Here is a 6,000-nt window from a genome sequence, read left to right as displayed (position 1 = left end):
TATGTTGAACCAGCCTTGTATCCCCGGGATGAAGCCTACTTGATCATGGTGGATAAGCTTTTTGATGTGCTGTTGCAATCGGCTTGTCAGTATTTTACTGAAGATTTTTGCATCTATGTTCATCATGGATATTGGCCTGAAGTTTTCTTTTCTTGTTGAGTCTCTGCTGGGTTTTGGAATCAGGATGATGTTGGTCTCATAAAATGATTTGGGAAGAATTCCCTCTTTTTGTATTGTTTGGAATAGCTTCAGAAGGAATGGTACCAGCTCCTCTTTGTATGTCTGGTAGAATTTGGCTGTGAACCCGTCTGGACCTGGGCTTTTTTTGGGTGGTAAGCTCTTAATTGCTGCCTCAACTTCAGACCTTGTTATGGGTCTGTTCAGGGTTTCGGCTTCTTCCTGGTTTAGGCTTGGGAGGAGGCAAGTGTCCAGGAATTTATCCATTTCTTCCAGGTTTATTAGTTTATGTGCATAGAGTTGTTTGTAATAATCTCTGATGATGGTTTGAATTTCTGTGGAATCTCTGATGATATACCCTTTATCGTTTTTTATTGCGTCAATTTGGTTATTCTCTCTTTTCTTTTTTATTAATCTGGCTAGTGGTCTGTCTATTTTGTTGATCTTTTCAAAAAACCAGCTCCTGGATTTATTGATTTTTTTGAAGGGTTTTTTGTGTCTCTATCTCCTTCAGTTCTGCTCTGGTCTTAGCTATTTCTTGTCTTCTGCTAGACTTTGAGTTTTTTTGATCTTGCTCCTCTAGCTCTTTCAGTTTTGACGATAGGGTGTCAATTTTTGATCTCTCCTTGCTTCTCATGTGGGCTATATATTTTCCTCTAGAGACCGCTTTAAATGTGTCCCAGAGATTCTGGCATGTTGTGTCTTCATTCTCGTTGGTTTCGAAGAACATCTTTATTTCTGTCTTCATTTCATTGTTTATCCAGTCAACATTCAAGAGCAAGTTGTTCAGTTTCCATGAAGCTGTGCGGTTCTGGGTTAGTTTTTGAATTCTGAATTCTAACTTGATTGCACTGTGGTCTGAGAGACTGTTTGTTACAATTTCCGTTCTTTTGCATTTGCTGAGGAGTGATTTACTCCCAATTATGTGGTCAATTTTAGAGTAGGTGTGATGTTGTGCTGAGAAGAATGTATATTCTATGGCTTTTGGGTGGAGAGTTCTGTAAATGTCTATTAGGTTTGCTTGGTCCAGGTCTGAGTTCAAGTCCTGGATATCCTTGTTAATTTTCTGTCTGGTTGATCTGTCTAATATTGACAATGGGGTGTTAAAGTCTCCCACTATTATTGTGTGGGAGTCTAAGTCTCGTTGTAAGTCATTAGGAACTTGCCTTATGTATCTGGGTGCTCCTGTATTGGGTGCGTATATATTTAGGATCGTTAGCTCTTCTTGTTGCATTGATCCTTTTACCATTATGTAATGTCCTTCTTTGTCTCTTTTGATCTTTGTTGCTTTAAAGTCTAATATATCAGAGATGAGAATTGCAACTCCTGCTTTTTTTTTTGCTCTCCATTTGCTTGGTAAATCTTCCTCCATCCCTTTACTGTGAGCCTTTGTGTATCCTTGCATGTGAGATGGGTTTCCTGGATACAGCACACTGATGGGTTTTGGCTTTTTATCCAATTTGCCAGTCTGTGTCTTTTGATTGGGGCATTTAGTCCATTTACATTTAGGGTTAATATTGTTATGTGTGAATTTGATACTGCCATTTTGGTGCTAGCTGGGTGTTTTGCCCTTTAGTTGAGCTGGTACTTGTTGTTCCTTTATATGTGTAAAGCCTCTTTCAGGAGCTCTTGTAGAGCTGGCCTGGTGGTGACGAAATCTCTGAGTACTTGCATGTTCCCAAAGGATTTTATTTTTCCTTGACTTATGAAGCTTAGTTTGGCTGGATAGGAGATTCTGGGTTGAAAGTTCTTTTCTTTAAGGATGTTGAATATTGGCCCCCACTCTCTTCTGGCTTGTAGGGTTTCTGCTGAGAGATCTGATGTGAGTCTGATGGGCTTCCCTTTGTGGGTAACCCGACCTTTCTCTCTGCCTGCCCTTAGTATTTTCTCCTTCATTTCAACCCTGGTGAATCTGATGATTATGTGCCTTGGGGTTGCTCTTCTTGAGGAATATCTTTGTGGTGTTCTCTGAATTTCCTGGACTTGAATGTTTGTCTGCCTTGCTAGGTTGGGGAAGTTTTCCTGGATAATATCCTGAAGAGTATTTTCCAGCTTGGATTCATTCTCTTTGTCGCATTCAGGCACGCCTATCAGACGTATATTAGGTCTTTTCACATAGTCCCACATTTCTTGGAGATTTTGTTCATTCCTTTTTACCCTTTTTTCTCCAGTCTTGCCTTCCCATTTTATTTCATTGAGTTGATCTTCGACCTCTGATATGCTTTATTCTGCTTGGTCAATTCGGCTGTTGATACTTGTGCATGCTTCACCAAGTTCTCGTGTTGCGTTTTTCAGCTCCATCAATTCACTTATATCCCTTTCTATTTTGTCCATTCTCGTTAGCATTTCATCAAATCTTTTTTCAAGGTTCTTAGTTTCTTTGCATTTGGTTAGAACATGTTCTTTAAGTTCACAGAAGTTTCTTACTACCCATCTTCTGAAGTCTGATTCTGTCATTTCATCACACTCGTTCTCCCTCCAACCTTGTTCCCTTGCTGGTAGGAGTTGTGATCCCTTGTAGGAAGAGAGGTGTTCTGGTTTTGGGCGTTTTCATCCTTTTTGCGCTGGTTTCTTCCCATCTTTAAGGATTTATCCACCTGTCGACTTTGTAGTTGCTGGCTTTCAGACTGGGTCTCAAATCTTTCAGATTGACGTTCTGTTTGTTGATGATGAGGCTATTTCTGTTTCTTAGTTTTCCTTCTGACAGTCTGGCCCCTCTGCTGTAGGTCTGCTGAGGTTCACTCTAGGCCCTGCTTGCCTGGGGTTCACCTGCAGCAGCTGCTGAACAGTAAGGGTTGTTACCAGTTTTCTTCTTCTGCTATCTTTGTCCCAGAAGGATACCCGTCTAGTGTCAATCTGATCTCTCCTTTATGAGGTGTCTCTTTGGATATATAGGGGTCAGGGCGCTGCTTGAGGAGATGGTCTCTTCTTTATAGGAGCTCAAATGGTGAGCTGTGAGCTCTGTTGTTCATTCAGAGCTGCTGGGCAGGTACGTTTAGGTCTGCTGCAGCAGAACTCATAAACTGCTTTTTGTTCCCAGGTGCTCTGTCCCAGGGATTTAGGGCTTTATGAGTTTCAGTTATGCTGCTGCCTTCTCTTTTTTTTTTTTTCCTTCAGAGCTGTCCTGCCCAGCAAGGAGGCAGCCTAGTCCCTGTCTGCCTGTAGAGGCTTTGCTGAGCTGCTATGGGCTCCGCCAAGCTGCCAAGTGAACTTCCCTGCAGTCCTGTTTATATGGGTGTAGTTAGAACTGCTTTGGTGATGGTGGCCCGCCTCTATTGAGGCGGAGTCTCTCTGCAGTGGCGGGTTGCCTTGGCAACGGGCGGGCTGCCTCAGCATTGGCTGACTGCCTCCGTAGTGGCCGGCTGCCTCGGTAATGGCGGACACCCCTTCCCCACAGAGCTGGACCGTCCCGGGTTCAGCTGCGCTTGCTGTGAAACTCTCAATCCAGAGTTTCTGGTTGCTGTTCTTTTGTGGGGGTGGGACCAGCCGAGTCTGATCGCCTGGCTTCCTGCCTCAGAGCCTTTTTTAAGTTGGTGTTCCAGTCGCCTGTTGAAGAGGCGCCGGGGTCTGTTTGTTTTCCCCTGTGGCCACTCACTGCACTGGCTTAAACAGCGGCACTGAGGTCTGTGGCACTTTTTTTTTTTTTTTTTTTGCCCTGGAATCTACTGTCCTGGTTCTCTGCTCAGTCCCCTTTTTAAACAGATGAATGGGCGACTTCCCGTGGCTCCAATCGCCAGCCAAAAGGGCACCCGGACTGGTGTATTTTGTATGGAGAACCGCTGCTCCGGAGCGCCGACAAAGCAGCCACGCAGGGCAAAGCAGCGGCGCCGGCCGGCACAGCTGCGCTGGCCGAAACAGCTGCACTGGTGACCTGTGGAGTTCCTCCGCCTGGGAATTTTCTAGTCTGTGGGCAATAAAAATGCGGGGTCCACTCACCCTCTGCGCTTTAACTGGGAGCTGCAATCCTGAGCTGTTCCTAAACGGCCATCTTGGATCCTCCCTGCTTTCTGTTTTCAAGGATTTAAAAAGTACTGGACTGTGCTTTAGGCCAGAGATTGGCAAACTGCAGTCCATAGGTCAAATCTTGTCTACCACCTGTTTTTAAAAATAAAGTTCAGTTGTGGCTTCTCTACAACTGCTTTTGCTCTGTAATGTTTGAACTGGTAGTTGCAACAGAAACCACAGGGTCCACAAAGTGTAAACTATTTACTATCTCGCTCTTTGGAAAAGAAGTTTGCCAAATTCTGCTTTAGAGTTTAAATCATTCTAATCTGCTGCAAGACCCTCTCTTCTTTCGAGTACTTTACTTCAACATTAATTAAGGCTTGCATTTTTAAGGACATGTAAAAGATGTGACAAAGTGCCCAAAAAAGCTGTTCTGAATCTAAGAAAGTTGCGGATATGAGGTTACACAATCAAGTCCTGTGATGAACTCTTGAGCTAAAATGGGAAAAGAGCTTTTCTAACTGAAATTCTGAAAATAGAATCAATATTAAAGACGTGGGACCCACTAAGGGAGGCTGGAAAGAGACAAGAGGGACAAATGGAGAAACAGCGCACTAGAGTTGTAATGAACCTGGCTTTTCTGCTAATAGTTCTTTCAGTGGAAAGTTCAGATGAGAGGAGCTGAGCCCTCCCACTGGGGGAATGGTCTACCCCATCAGTGCTATGGGATGAATGATTGTTCTTGGTCCTATGATTAGCTGGTGGCAAGAGCAATTCCCCAGTTGTCACATTTTCTACTTATCACCCACAGGTGGGTAACATGCTTCGTCAACAACCAAGAAAGAGGCTTAATTAGATACCATTCTCTAAGTAGTAGCTGTCTATCTTTTTTCTTATATTGGGCATACAGTTATTGACCCAAATACCACTGGAGTGTACTTGTTTACAAAACTTGAAAGAAGCCTTTTACTCAAGGAGTAAAAGTAACAAGAGGAATGACATGAGACAAGCTAGATCTATCTGTACATAGTATGAATTTGTGTAGTCCTAGGCCTTTAACTGAAATGTGTAGTAAGTGCTATGTGGAAGAAGGACTTCATACACAATCTATAGATATCATTCTTGGTCATGACTACCACCCCCTCCTAAGGGCTGAAAATATCAAACCAGAATCTCCAGCCTAGATCTTTCTCTTCAGTTCTAGATTCCTAGATCTTCCTTGTATTAGTTGAGCTGTTTGGGAAGCAGGCACCAAGATGGAGTTAGAAACATGAGTTATTTATTAAGAGAAATGCTATGAAATATAAAGGGGAGAAGAAGCAGGATTAGACAGAGAGCACCTTCGGTCCAGAGGCCTGAGACCTGTGAAAGGGAGGGGGAAGAACAGAGAGTTTTGGCAAGGAAAGGCCCCAGACTGCAGCAAAGCTCTGAGAAGGTCCCAGCCAACCCAATGGGAAGCTCCAGCGCAAAGATTGCCTATAGAGGATTCCCACATTGGGCAGATGTGGGCCTAGTACTCCCACAGGACCTGATATTCCTCCAGTCGTTGACCGATATTGCTTAGAGAAATAGTCTAGCCTTGGCTCAAAAACTTCAGTGGATCCAGAACATACTGCAGTAAGAGACTATGAGGATGCCACAGAACGGCACTCTTGCTTGGCTCTTTTTGATAATGACAATTAATATGCTAGTGTCACTCATGTAAAATTGTCTTTATTTACTTACTTTCAAGACAGTCTTACTCTGTTGCCCAGGCTGGAGTGCAGTGGTGCCATCATAGTTTCCTGCAGCCTTGAATTCCTGGGCTCAAGGGATCCTTTCTCCTCAGTCTACTGAGTAGGTGGGATTACAGGCACAAACCACTACTTCCAGCTAATT

This window comes from Sapajus apella, unplaced genomic scaffold (assembly GCF_009761245.1).
Source record: "Sapajus apella isolate SASKATOON/1434 unplaced genomic scaffold, GSC_monkey_1.0 scaffold4, whole genome shotgun sequence".
Classification (NCBI taxonomy): Eukaryota; Metazoa; Chordata; class Mammalia; order Primates; family Cebidae; genus Sapajus; species Sapajus apella.
The sequence above is the reverse complement of the archived record's forward strand: the minus strand, read 5'-3'. Positions refer to the sequence as shown.